The 20,224-nt window shown below is 34.8% G+C and overlaps 1 protein-coding gene across 9 annotated transcripts in view; it reads right to left on the reverse strand.

The window, feature by feature from the left end:
• The window catches only part of SOX6 (SRY-box transcription factor 6), a 620,069-nt gene that overhangs the window by 321,396 nt on the left and 278,449 nt on the right, over window positions 1-20,224 (reverse strand). The gene's annotated exons all lie outside the window — the stretch shown is intronic.

Genomic DNA, 20,224 nt, shown 5'->3' on the forward strand with positions numbered 1-20,224 from the left:
TTTCTTTAAAAAAAAATCCAAAATAATTAATTATTTTAGCCACTATATTATTGCTTACAGTAATACACAGCAATAACATTTACATTGATTGAATTCTGTTTCCTTAATGTGAAATTTGTTTGGGGTTAATTAGCACGGCTGAGGAATAAGCTTAATAATTTTATGTTGTTTACACTGGAGGCAGTTTTCCACGAGCACTGCTCAGGGAGGAAGTGACATCTTCTAATTTCAGACAAAACATGGAGGTGAGGGCAGCTGCTCACTGTGGGATCACAAGTCAGGCTCTTTCTCCTTTAGCAAGCCTCCTCACTACTTGAGGTGTCTAATGGCAACAATACAAAGTTGTTCAAATTATTTCTCAGGGATGGTAAGTTTCTAAACCAAATATTGAGCTGAGCAGGGGGAAAAGAAAGGAGTTATACAAATGGAGAAATCCACAATATTAGACATTTTTACTACCCCTTCCTTAAGAAAAAGCAGGTCTAATTAGTTGTCTCCCTAAAATGCATACCTAGCATTTTTATTATGTATTATAACATTTTGCTCAGAGCTGACATTTTTATTCTGACAAGCACTGTCTGGAGAGCTCTCAATAAATAATACATTGACAATTTTCAGTAAATAAGCAGTGGACACAAATCGTTATCCTTACTTACAGCTGCCCCACTCTAATAGTGCTTTTACAAGTGAGGTGACTATTCAGTCTAATGCAATCCTCTCAGTGCTGGAAAGACATTTTCATTCATTACCACGGTCACAAGCACTTAAAGCACTTTTAAGCCCTGTTGCAAAACAGCAGGAATGGCAGAGCAAGTGAGGCTAACAAAAACTAAAGTTCATCACCAGAGAAACCTGAGGCTGTTCACCTAAACAACTAGGAAATTCACTTATGCCCAGGCCACCTCAACACTTCTAGATCTCCATGACTAACAAGAATACAAGATTTTCTTTGGCAATTAAATGTTAACCTTCTTAGAGCCCAGTCGCTGTGGGCTTTGTTTCCCGTATTGAATTTGGTTCATCACCCAGTAATATATGTTATGTACCCTCAGATAAGGGATAATATGCTAGGTACAGAAACTGAAATAAAATCTGAATCCAGAAGACTACATTTGAAACCACACAAGAACCTTTCTTCTTCCCTCATCAGCTTCTCTTCCCTAACATCATCACCTGAACTCGTCATTAAACTGAGAAAGCAGTCCTGAATTCCATTTTTCTTCATGATATCACACCAATTTCCTTTTCTACCTCTCAGAGATACAGACTTATATGAAATAAGATTTAAAGAAGGAGCAATACAATGAATGAGAAAGCAATATCTATACAACCAGACATTACTGCCAGTAGGCTGTACTTTTATCCTACTTCTTTTAAAGTTTATTTATTATTTCAAGAGAGAGTGAGTGAGCATGCAAGAGCAGGGGAAGGGCAGAGGGAGAGAGAGAATCCCAAGCACAGAGCCCGAAGTGGGGCTAGGTCTCAGGAACCCATGAGATGATGACCTGAGCCAACATGAAGAGTCGGACACTTAACTGACTGAGGCACCCAGGCACCCCTTTCATCCTACTTCTTGATCAGTTTATCCATTATTTTTACCCTTTTAAAGACAATTATTGATCATGAAGATGGCTGAAAATATGTTTCCCAGTTAGAAGATGATTTCAGAGTATCATATGGCTTAAGCTACAGCACAGTATGATATTCTACAATATAATATGGTATAGCTCCTATATCATAGTTTCAATTTTCAGTGTTCATCAGAAATACCTGGTGAGCTTGTTAAAACATGGGTTTCTGGGCCCCATCCCAGACTTTCTGATTCAGTAGGGAAGGGGTGAGCCCAAGAATCTGCATTTCTAACAAGTTCCAAGGTGATGTCAATGCTACTGACAATGTGAACCACTGGCCTATAAAATTGAATTTACCTGAACAGATAAGACACACATGACCTGTATTGACCTATTGTTGCTTCTCTCCTTTTAGAAGAACAGAATGACAGATCACAGAGCTTTCGCATGTGGAACAAATTTGATGCCACCTAAAAGCTACAATGACTAATCGCAATGAGTTCTTCTAGGAGTTTCATGGCTTCAGGTATCACATTTAGGAGTTTTATTTTTGTGTACGGTGTAAGAAAGTTGTCCACTTTCATTCTTCTGCATGTAACTGTCCAGTTTTCCCAATGCCATTTGTTGAAGAGACTGCCTTTTCCCCACTGTATATTCTTGCTTCCTTCATCATAGATTAGTTGATCATATAAGTGAGGGTTTATTTCTGGGCTCTCTATTCTGTTCCATTGATCTATGTGTCTATTTTTATGCCTGTACCATACTGTTTTGCTTACTACAGCTTTGTAGTATATCTTGAAATCTGGGAGTGTGATACCTCCAATTTTGTTCTTCTTTCTCAAAATTGCTTTGGCTATTCGGGGTCTTTTGTAGTTCCGTAAAAATTTTGGTATTATTTGTTCTAGTTCTGTGAAAAATGTTGGTATTTTGATAGGGGTTGCATTAAATCTACAGGTTGCTTTGGGTGGTGAACATTTTAATGATATTGGTTCTTCCAATTCATGAGCATGGAGTATGTTTCCACTTGTTGTGTGCCTTGTTGAATCCCTTTCATCAGTGTTTTATAGTTTCAGAGTATAGACCTTTCACTTCCTTGGTTAAGTTTATTTAATGTTAGGTATTTGACTATTTTTGGTGCCACTGTAAAGGAGGTTATTTTCTTAATTTCTCTTTCTGCTACTTCATTATTAGTGTGTAGAAATGCAACAGATTTCTATACATTAATTTTGTACCCTATGATTTTACTAAATTCACTTAATCAGTTCTAATAGTTTTTCATGGAGTTTTTAGGGTTTTCTATATATAGTATCATATCATCTACAAATAGTAAAAGTTTCACTTCTTCCTTACCAATTAGGATGCTTTTCATTTCTTTGACATTGGTTGTAGAAACATTTTTCTAGATATGCCTCCTCAGACAAGGGAAACAAAAGCAAAATTAAACTATTGGGACTATACCAAAATAAAAAAGATTTTGCACAGCAAAGGAAACCATCAACAAAACAGAAAGGCAACCTACTGAATGGGAGATGTTTGCAAATGATATATCCACTAAGGGGTTAATATCTAAAATATATAAAGAACTTATAGAACTCAACACCAAAAAAACCCAATTAATCCAATTAAAAAATGGGCAAAGGACCTGAACGACATTTTTCCAAAGAGGACACGTAGGTGGCCAATAGACACGTGAAATGATGCTCAATATCACTAACAACCAGAGAAATGCAAACCAAAACTACAATGAGATATCACCTTACACCTGTCAGAATGGTTAAAATAAAAAATAATAAGAAATAACAAGTGTTGGTGAGGATGTGGAGAAAAAGGAATCTTCATTCACCGTTGGTGGGAAAGTAGTTGGTGCAGCCACTGTGAGAAACAGTATGGAGGTTCCTCAAAAAATTAAAACTAGAATTACTATTTGATCCAGTAATTCCACTGCTGGGTATTACCCAAAGAATACAAAAATAGTAATTCAAAAAGACATGTGTACCCCTATATTTACTGCAGCATCATTTACAATGGCAAAAATATGAAAGTTATCCAAATGTCCATTCATAGATTAATGGATAAAGAAGTGATATATATACATATATATAATTATTTTATATACACATATAATTATTCCACATACATATATATATATAATGGAATATTACTCGGCCACAAAAAAGAATAAGATCTTGCCATTTGTAACAATGGAGGAACCTAGAGTATAATGCTAAGTGAATTAAGGCAGAGAAAGAAAAATGCCACATTATTTCACTCAGATGTGGGATTTAAGCAATAAACAAACAAAAAGCAAAAAGAGATTAAAAAAAACCCACAACTCTTAAATACAAAGAATAAACTGGTGGTTGCAAGAGGGGAGGTGGTAGAAGGAAGGATAAAATAGATTAAGGAGATTAAGAATACACTTATCTTGATGAGCACTGAGTAATGTATAGAATTGTTGAATCATTATATTGTATACCTGAAACTAATATAGGAGTGTATGTTAATTATTCTTCACTTTAAAAAGGCAGGGCAGCTAAAGGGTACTCCTGTCTCCTAATTTCCAGGATAGTCAGTCTTATATCTGCCTACTTGATGTATCTACTTTCACAGAATGTTCAGACTCAGTATGTCTAAACCCAAACCTTCTCCCTAAACTTTCTCATCTATCTATATTCACCATCTTAATAGCCTCATCACCTAATCTCTCTGCTAAGTTACTTCAATCTTCTTTGTCTTTCTCCCCAACCTCATACCCTACATCTGATAAGCAACTTCAAATATATACCTAAAAGCTGATTCCTCAGCTCTATCCCCTGCGACTGCCTTAATTGTTTAGACTCTTATTAGTACATATGTAGTCCATTAAAATGGCCTAGTAGCAAATATTCCTTCATTTGGCCTTGCCTCTTTCCAACTGATAGTCAAAATGCCACAAGTTTCTTTTATAAGAAATGTGTCCAATTATATTATGTGTCCTCTTACTGAAACTTCTCAGATGCTCCCTACTACCCAAAAGATAAAATTCAAACTCTTTAGAATGGCTTCAATCTATTTTTTCAGTCATATCTCCTGCCCAGCCACACTGAGCCTCTGAATTCACCAAACTCATGGGTTTATTCATACCATTGAAACTTTATACAATGCTATTCTCTCTATCTGGGATTCTATTATATCTCTTGGCCACTATGAATACCTTACAATTCATCAAAATCCACCTCAAATGTATATAAAACCCTTCCTAGATATCCTAGATAAAATGACAGCCCTCTTTTGTACTCCCACAGCATTTTATAACAACTTCTACTATAGCACTTATTCTAATATAAGTACTCTATGTGTGTATGTTTCCTCACTATGAGTTACTAAAAAAAAAAAAACCAGTATTTATTCATCTCTGCATTCATGTTCTCTTCCTCCTCCTCTTTCTCCACTTTTACCTCTCCCCACCTGAGGCCCACTATACTACCAGATGAAAGAGCTTAATAAATGCTTATGGAAATAATGAGCATATATATGTATGTATTTAAATGTGTATATGTATGTTTAAATAAAGAGGCACCTCCTAAAAATTGAATCTATTTATCTCCCTTGAATCACAGTAGTATTCATCTTTCTGAAACCTTTTATAAATCAATGGATTTTTAAATATTATATGTATATTATATACTAAGAACTATACTAGGCATTGTGAAGATAGACTCAAAGATATGGTCTGTGTCCTCAAGGAAATTAAAATCTTCAAGTGAGACAAAATTGATAAACAGAAAATAACACTTTCATCTTTGTCATGAATCAATTGAGCACATTTTTGCAGTTGTGTGTGTTCTGTATTATGTTCCATTGACCAATGTGTCTGCTTTTCTGCCCAAACCACATTGTTTTGATTGTTGTAACTATACTTTAGGCCTTGATATTGGGTAGAGTGATTCCCCACATCTTATTCTTCTTTGTCAAGATTATCTCAGTTATTCTAGGACCTGCCCTTTCTATATAAATTTTGGAATAAGCTTGTCTATGCACATGAAAGTCTTACTGGAATTTTGATAGAAATTTCATTAAATATATACATTATTTGGGGAAGAACTGACATCTTTACCATGTTGAGTCTTCCAACCCATGACATTGTATGTGTTGCCATTTATTTAGGTTTTCTTTGATTTCTTTTGTCAGCATTTTGTCATTTATCAGATCCTGCACATACCTTAGGTGTATACCTAAACTCTTCATTTTATTTGGAACAACTCTAGATAGTATTGTGTTTTTAACTTCAGTTTTCATATGTCCATTGCTAATATATAAAATTGTGATTGATTTTTATGTATTGATCTTTATCTTAGGACCTCGCTCACTCAAAATGAAACCTAAACTTCACACCTTATCTAAAAATGTGACCTTAAGGGCACCTGAGTGGCTCAGTTGGCTAAGTGTCCAATTCTTGATTTCAGCTCAGGTTGTGATCTCATGGTCATGGGATCAAGCTCCACATTGGGCTCTGTAGTGGGCAAGGAGCCTGCTTAAGATTCTTTCTCTCCCTCTTTCTGCCTCTCTCTCTCTCTCTCTCTGAAATTAAAAAAAAAAAGAAAATAGAAAATGTGACCTAAATCTCACACCTAATACAAAACTTGACTCTAAATAGATTATAGGCTTAAAAGTAAAATGTTAAGCTATAAGTATTTTAGAAAAATGTTTAGAATACAGGGGTAGGCCAAGTGTTATTAGACTTGACACCATGATCCATAAAATGAAAAATTGCTCAACTGTACCTCCTCAAATGTGTCAACTTCTGTTCTGTGAAAGCCTATGTAAAAACGATGAAAAGGCAAACTACAGACTGGGAGAAAATATTTGCAAACCACATATCCAACACAGGACTAGTATCTATAGTAATAAAGAGCTCTCCTAACTCAACAGTAAAAAACTATGCAATTAAAAAATTTACAAAAAGACATGAATAGACATTTCACCAAAGAGGATAAACAGATGGTGAACAAGTGCATAAAATGATGTTCAACATCATTAGCCATAAGAGAAATACAACACAAAGCCACATTGAGATACTACTACACACTATCAGGAGGGCTAAAATAAACATAACAAAACCAAATTCTGGCAAAGATGCAGAGAAACTAGATCACTGGTGGGAATGTAAACTAGATCATCGCTGGTGTAAATGTAAAATGGTAAAGCTATTCTGAAATAACCAGCAGTTTCTTATAGAACTAAACACCAATTACCATACAACCCAGCAACTGTACTCCTGGGCATGAATTCCAGAGAAGTGAAAACTTATGTTCATACAACTCTATGTTGCAGCAACTTTATTTGTAATAGCCGAAAACTGAACTGTGAATTTATGCCTTTCAACTGGTGACTGGTTAAACAAACTGTGATAGATACACATGATACATATCATTGGATACTGTTCAGCAATAAAAAATATTATGAACTATTGATATATGCAACAGCATGGGTGAATCTCCAGGGAATTATTCTGAACTTTAAAAAAGCTAATTGCAAAAACGCACATATTGTGTGATTTCATTTATATAACATCTTTGAAATGACAAAAGTTAGAACATACTAGTGGTTGCCAGGGAATTGGGATAGAGGGTGAGAAGTGTAAAGAGTGGAAGATAGGTGCATGTGGTTATAAAAAAAGGAACAGAAGGAATCCTTGTGGTGTTGGAGCTACTCAATTATCCTGATTGTGGTGGTAGATACGTGAACCTATATATGTAATTTACAGGTGATAAAATTGTGTAGAATTTAATATACACACATCCAAACACAACTGAGTAGAATTAAAACTGGAGGAATAGGAGTGAAATCAGTGGACTGTATCAATGGCAATAACTTGGATGTGATATTGTATGATAGTTTTACAAAATGTTACCACTGGGGGAAAAGAGGCCAAGTGTACACTGGATCTCTCGGTATTACTTCTTACAACTACATGTTAACCTATAATGATTGCAATAAATATCTCATTCTGAAAAACAGCAAGCAATATAATTAAAGGTATAATTTATTGATAAATGGAGTGATATTCAGTTTTTTCCAGCTTTATTGAGGCATAATTGACAAATACAATTGTAAGATATCTAAAGTACACAACATGATGATTTGATATATGTATATATTTGGAAGGATTCCCCCATTCATCATCTCACCTATTTACTATTTTGGCAGGGAGAGGCATAAGAACATTTAAGTTCTACTCTGCTAAGATTTACTAATTTAAGCAAATTTCAATTATACAATACAGTGTTATTAAAGATAGCCACCATATTATACGTTATATCTTCAAAACATTCATCTTATAACTGAAAGTTTGTGTACTTTTACCAATCTCTCTCTATTTCTCCCACCCCCAGAACCTGAAACCACTTTTCTACTTGCGATTTCCATGAATTTGATTTCTTTTTGGTTCCATAGATCTTAGAGAGGTAGAAAGTTATGAGGGCTAAAGTAGTTAGCAGAAGACTAGATGTGATCTGGTTTAGTATATCATAAAATAGGCAGATGGCAAATTTAGATAAGCAGAGGAGAGATGGAAGGTTATTCTGGGTAGGAGGGATAATGGCTGAGCATGAAGTATGCTGAACAAAATAACTAATTCAACTTCAACACAGGGCTGACTTGCTAGATAAGAAAGCTTGTCATGAGATTGTTACATCTTCAAGTTTCTTAATCAAAATGTTCAGTAGAGAAAGATTACAAATGGACCCCCATGAATCAAATTCTAATGATGGGTAGTGGCTCTAATGTGACTAAGGAATGTCCATGTTATCGTCACATCAAAGCAAAAGGAAAAAGCACAGCAGATGTGGGAGATAATATATATTACTGTTAGAAAAAGAATTTTAAGCTAGAAAAAAAATAATCAAAGCTAGTCCCCATTGGGTGCCAAGAATACCCCTGACCTCTGAAGCTATTACTGACAGCAAGTAAAGAGTGGAATAGCCAGAGTGAAAGACAGTGACTCTCAGTTTTCATCATAGTTTGAAATAATTATGTATTCACTTGTGTAACTTCATGGAAAGGGTTCTAGTCCTGCATACAGTTATTGTGAGATGAGAACTTAAAGGTTGTAGTTTCAGAATAGTTAGGAAATGTATGTCTAATCTAGTGGATAACAGAAAATGGAATCACATCTGGAATTACACTCCCACTGGCAGCTGACTTTTAAATAGTAAATGTGCGCCAATATAGGGAAGAAAAAGGCCACAAAAAGGGAAATTCCTTTGATTTCCTATAGTGACTTGTAATATTATAAAAGACAAAGGTATGGTTAAGAGAGGCCTGAGTGTAGAAAGAAAGAAGACACAAGAAAAGCAAGGTAAGAACAAGAGTCATGACTTCAGATCATTTAACAACCTTCACTCATTTATTCAATCAACAAACATTTAATAAGGATCTTGTGTTCCGGTCACTATCAGGCACTGGGAGTACAGCAGTGGACAAATCAGAGAGGGTCTCTGCTGTCACTGACTTTCCCCCTTTAGCAGAGTGAGAGAGACAATAAGGAAGACAAATAAACAAGAGGATATTAGGTAGTGAAAAATGCTAAGGTGAAAATTGAACAGAGCAATATAGTAAAGAGTAATGGGGGTCTATTTAAGATTTAAAGGTTAAGTAAGGCTTCCCTGAAGAAATGGTAATTAAGCTGAGATCTGAATGACAAGAAGGAGGCAACATACATGGATCTCAAGGAAAATCATTCTAGATACATGGAAAATCAAGTACAAAGGGACTAAGACATGCTTGAGGGAAAAACAAACAAACAAACAAACCAGACCAATATAGCTGGAATGGCCTAAGAAAAAGGTAAAATAACATAAAATGAGCCTTGAAAGCCAGAGTACAGTGTTTTGGATCTTAAGCAATGAATTTTATTCTAAGCATAATAGAGATTAATAACCATTGACCTGATACCAATGCTCCAATGCTAGTAAAATGCCTAAACCCTCTGACTATCATGAAGAAGTAAAGGGGGCATAATTCTAACCAACTGAAGTTAAATTCTAACGTAACTGGAAGTTTACTTGGAACTGAGATCAGACTTTCTGCTATTAGTCAGAATGGGGGTTTAAAGGTTAAATAAAAATAATGAAAAAATAAAATTAATACATAAGCCTTTTGTACACATGAGATTTGAGTCAATAATATTTATAAACAAACAACATTAACTTATTGCTGTCCTCTGTATTCCAAAATGACACTGAATCACTATAGGTGGTAAAATCAAACACTATCAAAAATATCAAAGGATAATTTTTTGGACTTTGTACATCAGGTACATGATGCAATTTCCCCCAGTCTCTTTCTTCTACCTGAAAACAAAGAGAGATAGCTCCAAAATAACATGTTGCTTATGCAATAATTTTTAAATTCTCCATCTCTCCCATCTATGACACAAGCAAAAAATTAAAGATAAGAGGTATTTCTGATGCGTCTGCTAAAAAGTTCCAATTAAACAAATTACAGCTGCATTCTGGAGTGGAATGGACCCCACTGTACACAGTTTGTTAGCTACTCTAAAGAATGCCCATTAACTCTAGGGCGCCTTCATTCACAAGTCATACATTAGCATAGTGATTCTGCTGCTGTTGTTGCTGCCGCATGGTTTTTGTTGCAAATAATTCAATACTTTGTCACATTTTCATAGTTATTTTTCATAGTTTCATTATACCTTCAATTTTTATCTAACCATTTATTTGTATTTACACATTTTCAATTCATTATCTGAAAGCAATTAGGGATGCCCACAGGCCTCTAACTTCTGCACTCCCAATGCTAGTGGATGGTCTGTATATTATGACTTCATTGTGGAAGTTGTCTGGTCTCTCAGTGATGGCTCCTGAGTTATACTTAAACCCTCAAAACATAAATTAAGAAAGCTATGATAGGTCTAGGTGTCACAGTTATTCAGCATTAAACCATAGCCTTGTATGGTTAATAATTATGGCTATAAATTCCCTTGAAGGCCCAGACCAAAGGCAGAATTATTTACCTTTACCTTCTTCTGGATCATGGTATCCTACCAATACTACCTTCTGTTTGCCAATCTCTCAAACCATATATGGCACTTTCTGAGCCAATTATCCATGGTTTTGTCTGTAAGTACTTCATTGGACAGTGACTCTTCACACACCAAAATTGGATGGTACTTTTTATTGCTATATTCATGAAGATTATCACATCAGAAAAAAGAGACTGGGAATAAAAAAGGACAATTTCAAGCATAATAAAAGAAAAATGAGTCACAAGATTGATCTGGATGACTTTTAGCCTGAAAATAGTTTGAAAAAGAAAATCACTGACAAGAACATGTCAGGACAAGAACATGTACCAAATCCAGGCCAGTACATCAATGGATTCTCAAATTAAGTATTCTAAAGAAAAGGTAAAGACTTACAGGTAATAAGTCAACTGGCTAGAAAACTATTTCAATATTAATGGCTAGATAGAATAGTGGCAATAATCAACAGATTTGCTAGTCAAATCTTGAATTTAAAGTAGGCATTGAAGAAAAAAAGTGATTGTGAAGCTGAGATGGTTACAGATCAGGAATTTCTTTAATTCAAATACCACACCAAACTGGAAACGTCAATAAGGAGTCAAAATGGGAAAACAGTGTTCCCTAACAAATCTAGTAATCATAGTTCAGTGAGAGAATGACAATACACTTGTGCTCACAGTTGAAAGAAATGTTGAAGATATTCTATTAAGATACAACAAAAGAAAAAGGAAAATTGCAGTGAAGGGTCCATCAAAGGCTCTTGTGAACTTCTGAAAAGCTCAATGATAAAAAGAAACCTGTACTAGACATTTTGAGGAAGGTGGAACCAAAAGGTATAGGCAGTTAAGTTAAAGCTTTCAAGGATTACAATACACACACACACACACACACACACACACACACACACACACACACTGTAGCCCCAACTTCTTTCTGTAATGTTTTCCAACAGAATGGAAAAAGAATACAAAAATTGGTCAACAGCAACTCCACTCCTGGGAATAACTCATGCACATGTGCAGCAGAAGACAGGTGCAAGAATGTTCACAGCATCATTGTTTGTACTAGCAGAAAATGATAGCATCCAAATGTCCAGAGACAGTAGACAGGAGACTATACTCCTGACTATCATTCTAGGGAACAACACATGGAATATTATATGAAAATGAAAATGAACCAGACACAGCAAAATTGTGTGAGCTGTATACAGCAACATTGAGCTTAAAATATAATTATGAGTATAAAAAACAAGACATAGAAGGTTATGGTATAGTACCATTTTTACAAAGTCCTAAAACAAAGCTAAACAACAATATTTTGGGACACATAAAACTGTTTTAAAACAAAAGGGGAAATGATAAACACAAAGTTCTGGCAATAGTTACATCTAGGTAGAAAACAGAGATTGGACAGGTGAACAAAACACGTAGATTCAGTAGTGTTACTAATTTATATTAAGTTGGATGATGAATTCACAGGCATTTTTTTTGTATGTCCTATACTATGTATCACATATCACATAATAAATACATGTTTAAATTTACCATTTCCTTTTATATTCATTTTTCTTTGCATTTTATATACATATTATAAAAGTAAAAGAATTTGAATCTAAAAACCACCCCTCCTATTACTTTTAAGAATCCCAAAAAAAATCCTGAATAAGTCAATCTAATTAATTTTCAATGAAAGAAATGTGAAATGACAATGATCATTCAAACTCTACAGGTTCAAAAACCATGTAAGAATATGGCTTATTTAATAAACCATCAGAAAGCTGCATCCTTTTTCTAAACAACAAAATACCAGGAGAGCACCTTCTTGCTTCCCAGGTAAATAGGAGAAAAAGTCAAAAGCAATTGCCTGTATCTGTTCTTAACATTCTTCGAGAAAGAGCTTTAAGAAAAGAACGTTTAAATCTGCAGAAACAGAAATGGACCAACAAATGTGAAGTATCTTTTCAAGGTACAGGCACACAAAATGAAGTTAAGAAAAAGATTCAACCAACTAGTATGTTGCCAACACTGTAAATGGGAGTTGTAAAACAAGAGCAAATTAAAATAACCAAGATTTGTCCAGAACGCCTGGGGCTCACCGGATTCAGCCTGATTATATCCTTTATAAAGTTATATGAGAGGATGTCCAGTTTCCAGAGTATTAGAAAGCAAATATACTTAACACAAAAACAAACCAAACATAATGATTTTCATAATTCAAACACTAGTACTTCTAGCACATTGTAATCCCTAATTGGAAAATACTTTCAGAAAGTATGTTTATTTAAACTATCTGTACTAGATTGCATTTGCTATGAATATGCTACAAACTCTTTAAAACAGGAGCGAGGACACAAATATCATAAGAAGGAAAGATGCAGTGTTTTAAAAAGAAGAAAAAATGAAATGAAGTTGCATCAGCATTGCTCTGAATACCTGATTGCTTCTTCACTTAGATTATGAGTGGTGTTGGGGAACTTCAGCATTGAAATGACTTGAAATTTCCAACTTATTTGAAATAATAATTCTGGGGGCATTTGTAATGAATACTTAATGTGTTTCTTATGCAAAATCCAAAGCCTTTCCTATAACCTCCATGAATGAGAAATATAAAGAAGGGTCTGGATCTCGAATTCTAAATGCTTCACCAATATAACCCTTCAATCACAACAGTGGCAAACCTAACATCCATAAATTTTGCCTTAAAAAATTCTTTTGATGCTCTAGCATGGTATGAAAGTTAAACTTTTTTTTTAGCATGAGCTTTTAATAGATTTTTTTTCTCTAACAAAAACACATTGCTCTTAACTGGGTACTATCTGAAAACCTCATCCAAGGCTCTACCAACCTCTCTCACTGACAACATCATATTCCGCATATTTCTCAGCAGGGAAGATTGGCTTCCAGTGGGGAAATTTTACTATCAGCCTTTCCAAAAAGCCTGAAAGGAGAGTTAAACTGAATTGCTCTTCCAGAAAACAGGAACATCATTGCTGCCAAATGCTAAATCCCCTAACACCATGGGACATTTCCTATGATTCTGTCTGTGGCCAAAAAAAAAAAAAAAAAAAAAAAAAAAAAAAAAAGATTCCTGTAATATTTCCCTCAAAAATGTTTCTTCCAATAATAACAATAGCAACAGTAGTAATAATTACAATTATAGAAGCTATGTGTTTTATCTATTTAATGTGTGAAATCCTCACACAACCCTGCAAAGTAGGTACCATTCATCTAGTTTTACAGATGAGGGAACTGAAGCACAAAAGGACTAAGTCATTTGTTCAAGGTCATACAGCTAGAAAGTAACATTGGTTACATTTATTGAACACTTACTATATGCTGGTAATGCTCTAAATGCTTTAGTTGAATTAACTAAATCCTGATCCTATGACAGCACTATAATTATGTCCAATTTCTGATTGAGAAAAGTGAGGCACAGAGAGGTAGGTGCCCTATGTCATCCCCCTGGTAAATGCTGAGCTGAATTTCAAACATAGGCAGTCTAGCTCCAGAGCCCACATTCTCAATCAGTAGACTCTACGGTCCCTCTAAATAATAGAATTTATGGTCAAACACAGATCTAGCTCACTCAGAAACATGATTTTCAAAACTGAGTTTCCCCATTGCTGAAACTACACCACATTCCCTCTTTAGTACAGCAACAGCAATCAGATAAGCAATACATACCAACATATATGCTAACTAAATATAATTCAGTAAAAATATATGTAAAAATCCAAATTATTGTTTAGAGATGTGAATAATGATAATAATCTGTCAGATATACACATAAACACGTGTTCATTCTTGTGCAGGGTAACAGCTGCATAATCCATTGGAAAGCCTATCCCACCAGGAATCCAAAGCTCAAATGCTCCTGCCCTTTCTCCACATACACAGTCAAATGAAACCACATACTTTCTCCATCATGATAGCTTGTGGCACACAATTGCACTGGACTAATACTCTAATTTCTGTCCAAAGTATATTCTATACAACTGTACCGATCCTGCATACTTTCCATTAAGTTTACAGCCTCTATCAAAGAGAGTTCACTCATTCAAATGTTTCTATCTAGCTACAAACTATATCACTCCTTTTTGATCACAATAATTATTACCTAAAGAATACGTCTTTTAAAAAAGCCAAAAAGTTGGAAAGAAGATTTTATTTTGTCAGAGAGTTAAAGTTTATATCATTGTATCCCTTTCTCTCCAAGCTCACATGCCTCCAGAACCTGACCCAAACCGGTTTACCCAGCCTAGGATCATATACTTAGTAGTATGATACACAAGACATGATAGTGGCTGAAGCACTATTATTAAAGAGAGATTAAAACAGCTGTACATTATGCTGAAGCACTCACTCTTCCCTTTACAAACAGACGGTCCTGGATTACAAGCAGCACTTGACCATTTAAATCACGACAACAACCAGATTTAACCAGCTGGGCCATATTCTCCTAGGCAATGCCTGTTGACCTCCTCAGTCGCAGCTGCTCAAATGAAATTCTCATTAGACAACTTATTTTCAGAAGCCAAAGGACTCTCTGATTAAATATATGTATTTAGATATAGAAGTCCTTTTTAAAGTATTCATTTTCTGACAACTGTCGCTTATGTTAGAGCCCAGCAACATTGGCAACACGATGGGTGATACAAGGATAACTAAAATTCATCATTTAATCACAGCTGAAGGATTTTTATCTTGGAAGCATTTTAACCTCAACCTATAATCAAAGTCTTTCTGCATACTCTACCCACCAATATCAACAGTATTTTAAAAGGTAGATTCTGTATTCATTCTATCCATCTATCCATGTATCTATCTATCTATCTATCTATCTATCTATCTACCTATCATCTATCTTCCTACGTACCTATGACCAAAAAATCAAGGTTACATTTACAAAAAAACAGAAACCTTGTCTATTTTCCCACAAATCTCACTTTCAGAAGAGGCACTTCAGACAGAACACCTTTGTTCATCACTGTTTCAGCAATCCAGTCAAATCATTGCTCTGAAGAAGGCATTTCTTGAGGGATGGCAGATAAAACACTGGACAATTATTTGGCTGATGAAAGGATCTGCCTGTAAGAGAATAACTTTCCTAATGCTATGTGAAGAGTTTTGTTTTATCATGTAGATATTGTTTTAAAATAGACCATAATAAATGAACTTTTAATAGATCAGTTCCGGTATAGGAGGGGAAGTGAGGGGGAAGGCTTTTAGCCTGATAGAGTCAAAACATTCTCCAGGACAAGAATGACTCAGGAAAAGTCATTTATTATGTCAATCACACAGGCTTGTCATTCATGAGGTATGGCCTTCAAACCAGGAAATAGAGGTGAGAGAGAGGTGAGTAAGCTCTTTTGAAAGCTCTGCTATGTCCCATGGGATAAGAGCTGTCCCACATAAGGAGAGGGACATGGGGCTTTAAAGGGTCAAAGCCAGGCAAATGTTGGAGCTATTACACCTCCTTAGACCTGAAATACAGCTGTCATAGAATCAGAAATTCTGTTATACTATTCTGTACTACTGCTCCAAGCAGGTCATTAAATTAGGAAACAAACTCAAGAAATAGAAATCTTCATGGCTCCCATCTCCAAAACATGTTCCTCTATTTTTTTTTTATTAATTGTATTAACACCCTCCTATTCACACAAAGTTTTTTTTTAAATTTTTTTTTTCAACGTTTATTTATTTTTGGGACAGAGAGAGACAGAGCATGAACGGGGGAGGGGCAGAGAGAGAGGGAGACACAGAGTCGGAAACAGGCTCCAGGCTCTGAGCCATCAGCCCAGAGCCCGACGCGGGGCTCGAACTCACGGACCGCGAGATCGTGACCTGGCTGAAGTCGGACGCTTAACCGACTGCGCCACCCAGGCGCCCCTTTTTTTTTTTTTTTTTAAATTTTTTTTTTTCAACGTTTATTTATTTTTGGGACAGAGAGAGACAGATATTCACACAAAGTTTTAAAAACCCTGAGCAACATTTGAACCATTCCTCTCCCTTGGTCTCCTCATTTAAATGTCACCTCCTAACAATTCTATCTCCTAATAACTCTCCCATATGCACCCCTTCCTCTTTTCTCGTTTCTACAGAATTCAGGGACCTTGGATGGTGAACCTGGTTGGAAAAAATTCTTTTTCACTAACCTCTAATTGAAAATTTGCACTTCCTCAAATTGTGGATGCAGGCAGCAAGCCATAATATATTGGTAGTGATACTGTAACTGATAGAATTATAATGTATTTTTAGATCGCACTGAACTTGTTAACGATATCTCAAAATGTCTTTTATGTTTATCACTACTTTAAAATTTTGATATTTTGAGTCCATCCATTAGATCTTGTTGTTTAATACATTAGTAAAGTAGCACTTTCTACCATATCACAAAATTATAAAATTATTTAATATTTTAATATAATTCATTTTCTTTGTAATCCCGTGTATTTTACTTTATCTATTTAAACTAAAAAATAACCTGTAGGCTTCACCAGACTACCAAAGGAATCCAAGGCAAAAAAAAAAAAAGTAAACAGATAAGAATTCCTCAGTTCTAATACAGCACCTTGTAAAATAAAAAGAAAACTTGCATAAAAGTAATCATGATACTATGTAGTTCTTGATTAGAACTATAAATACATATATATGATGAACTATAAAATATTGTATAAGCATATTGTTTTTCATAAAAATTCATAGAGCCTTGGCATTAGGAAAAGACCAATCTCCTGTCCCCTAGCCCTATTAAAATGGCAATTAAGATTGCCACAAGCCTCCAAGGGCAATTTATTATCTTCCATACATGGACAGGTACAACTGTTAGACAATTAATCTTGTTATAAATGATAATCTGGTTCCTTGCAACTTCTTGTCACTGATCTTCATTCTATCGCTATGGAGCTACATAGAATGAACCCAATTCTTCCTCCACATGACTTTAATCTTTAAAGACAACCATCCTGTCATCCTTGATCTATTTTCTCTGGGATTAATAATACTAGTTCCTTCAACCATCCCTCTTATTATATAATTGTATGTCTGTTATCATGTCACCTGTTCTCCTCTGAGAATATCCCAATGCTTTCCAGTCCCTCTTAAAGTGTGGTAATTCTCAACCCGACACAATAATTCAGATGCATTCTATTGAGCAGGGAGTTCAATGGGACTACCACTTCTTGAATGCTACATACTGTAATTCTAGTAATGCTGACTGAGGCAGCATTGGCAAATTTTGGGCAATATTCATCATGTGGACCCCAGTGCACTTTCTGCCACCTAAACCTCATAAGCTTTTTAAAAAATTCCTATGTCTGCTACTTGAATTTCCTTCAGTAATTATTTGTGCAGCTAGGAGTTTTGGTCATACTCTCTGGACTTGACAAGAAGATCTATTAAATTTTATCTTGATGGGTCAGTTTTAAGTTCACATTTTCGGTTTGTCAAAACCTTTTGAGCTTTGTTTCTTTCATACATTATATTCAGCATTCCTTCCAGATTTGTAGAATGTGTAAGTTTGAAGAACCTACTTTTATCACTTCATATTTATATTTAATATACACATTAATACACACTAAAAAATGCCTGGTTTTCTGATGCCTAAAGTGTATATAGTTTATATACTGAAAACAAATTTCAGTAAAGCACATAAAAATATTCTTTGATAGTAGGAATATAGTGAGTGATAAAGTACTCTTAAATGAGAGGTCTCATCTTGCAAATGCCTCTCTTGTATCAAACCTTCGACACACAGTAATAAGGAGGAAGAACGGAAAACTAACCATGACTTGCAAGATAAAAATTATTTTAAATTCTCCTGGAGTCCACACCAAAAAAAATCATCACAAATCAATTTCTTTATTTTTACATTAAAGAGTTCTCTAAAGTATCTTGAAACCCTCTTTCTTATGGAACTAAAACCATCTTTTTGGAAATCATAATTAAAAATCATCTAGCAATCTCAATCAGACATTATTGATCTGACAGCCTCAATCATTCTAGAACATAGCCAAGTAGGGGAAAATAAAGTGTCTGAGCAGGGAGAAGCCCATGCACTAAAAATCATGTATATTACCCAGAATCTCTAAGCAACTCACCCAGATATATATATGTATATTTTACACATGGTCCAGCGGTCATGATCATATATTTTCATAATTTATAAATGAAAAATGAAAGAAATTAGAAAATTTTCACAACAAAGCAAAAAGTAACAGCCTGAAACCTGTTATTGAAAAAGGAGAAACCAACACACACACACACACACACACACACGCATGCACCGAAAAAAATATCTATATCAAGCGGACACAAGCATTCCAAAGTTTCATAATTACAGAGAAATAACCATAAGGCCAAACAGTCCTAATTATCTCAATGATCTCTAGGGGCATCATTACATTATAGCACGATAAAATAATTGACATTTATAATATGACAATCATCACAATACCCCAAGTTTATGTAGTTTACTGTTCATAAGAGACTTCTATATTCATTATTATAGTTAATTCTCAAAATTTTTGAGTTTCCAAGTTAAGTATTAGTACCATCCCAAATTTTACATTTTGTGGCTCAGGGAGACTGAAGAATTAATGCAGGGTCACGTAATTGTTAGATTGGAGTCCATAGTCTATTGCATCATGATCCTGAGTTATCAAAAAGCATTTACATTTGTGCCATATAATCTGGTTGGTAAGTTAGGTAAGGATGTAATACATTTTAGAAACTCCTTTTGTGTTGATGTGATGGACACATCCACAAAAATTGATTTGAAACTTTTAAACTTTTAAGCCGTTAGAGGAATAAAATTAAGTTATATGAAAAATTCCCTTATATCCCCATTTCTTGATAGTGTCACAGAAGTCTAAATTTAACTTATGATGTTAGCAATAAATACAGAACCATTAACTGCCCTACATTTCAAAGTCTAAAATCTATACATAAAGAATGAAAGGACACACATAAGTATAGCAGTCACTTAGGCTTGATTTATTCAATTTAACAATATTATGATAGAGTCTTTTTTCATTTGTTTTTTAGGACCTACATGAACCTAAGTGGACTCTTGAGAGAGTGGAGAAGGTAGATGAAATGTGGGACGCTGCAACAGATGTCATGTGTCACAGCACTTCTCCCTTGAGCATTTAGCTTTCACAATATTAGAAACCTCAATTCTCAATTCTACAACATTTGAAGGTGAAAGAATAATATTTATAAATCTGTAATATTTATAAAAATGAGAAATAAATTAGTTTTTTGTTTGTTTGTTTTTTCTTTTTAAACAGTTGGTCTTTTCATAATAAAACACTATCCGTTAAAAGGAAGTGAAGGAGAGAAATGAAAAATTAAGTTGCAGCTGCAAAAGTTCCCATACTACATCTTTTTCAAGGGTAAGGCTTGCAGTTAGTTTAAAACCTTAATTTGTTATCATAAGAACCAAATAAAATGCACAAAGTTTAGAAAAATGGAGCTATCTGCTTAATACTTTCAATGGATCACAATCTGCCATCACCATGGTAACCTCTGAATAACTTTTTCCTAGCTAGTGCCAATTACGCACTGCTTTGGCCCTTGAAATCCCACTCATTTTTTAAAAGGCCTGGAATCTTTAAAAGAATAAAGCCCAA

Source organism: Lynx canadensis, chromosome D1, assembly GCF_007474595.2.
Source record: "Lynx canadensis isolate LIC74 chromosome D1, mLynCan4.pri.v2, whole genome shotgun sequence".
Lineage (NCBI taxonomy): Eukaryota > Metazoa > Chordata > Mammalia > Carnivora > Felidae > Lynx > Lynx canadensis.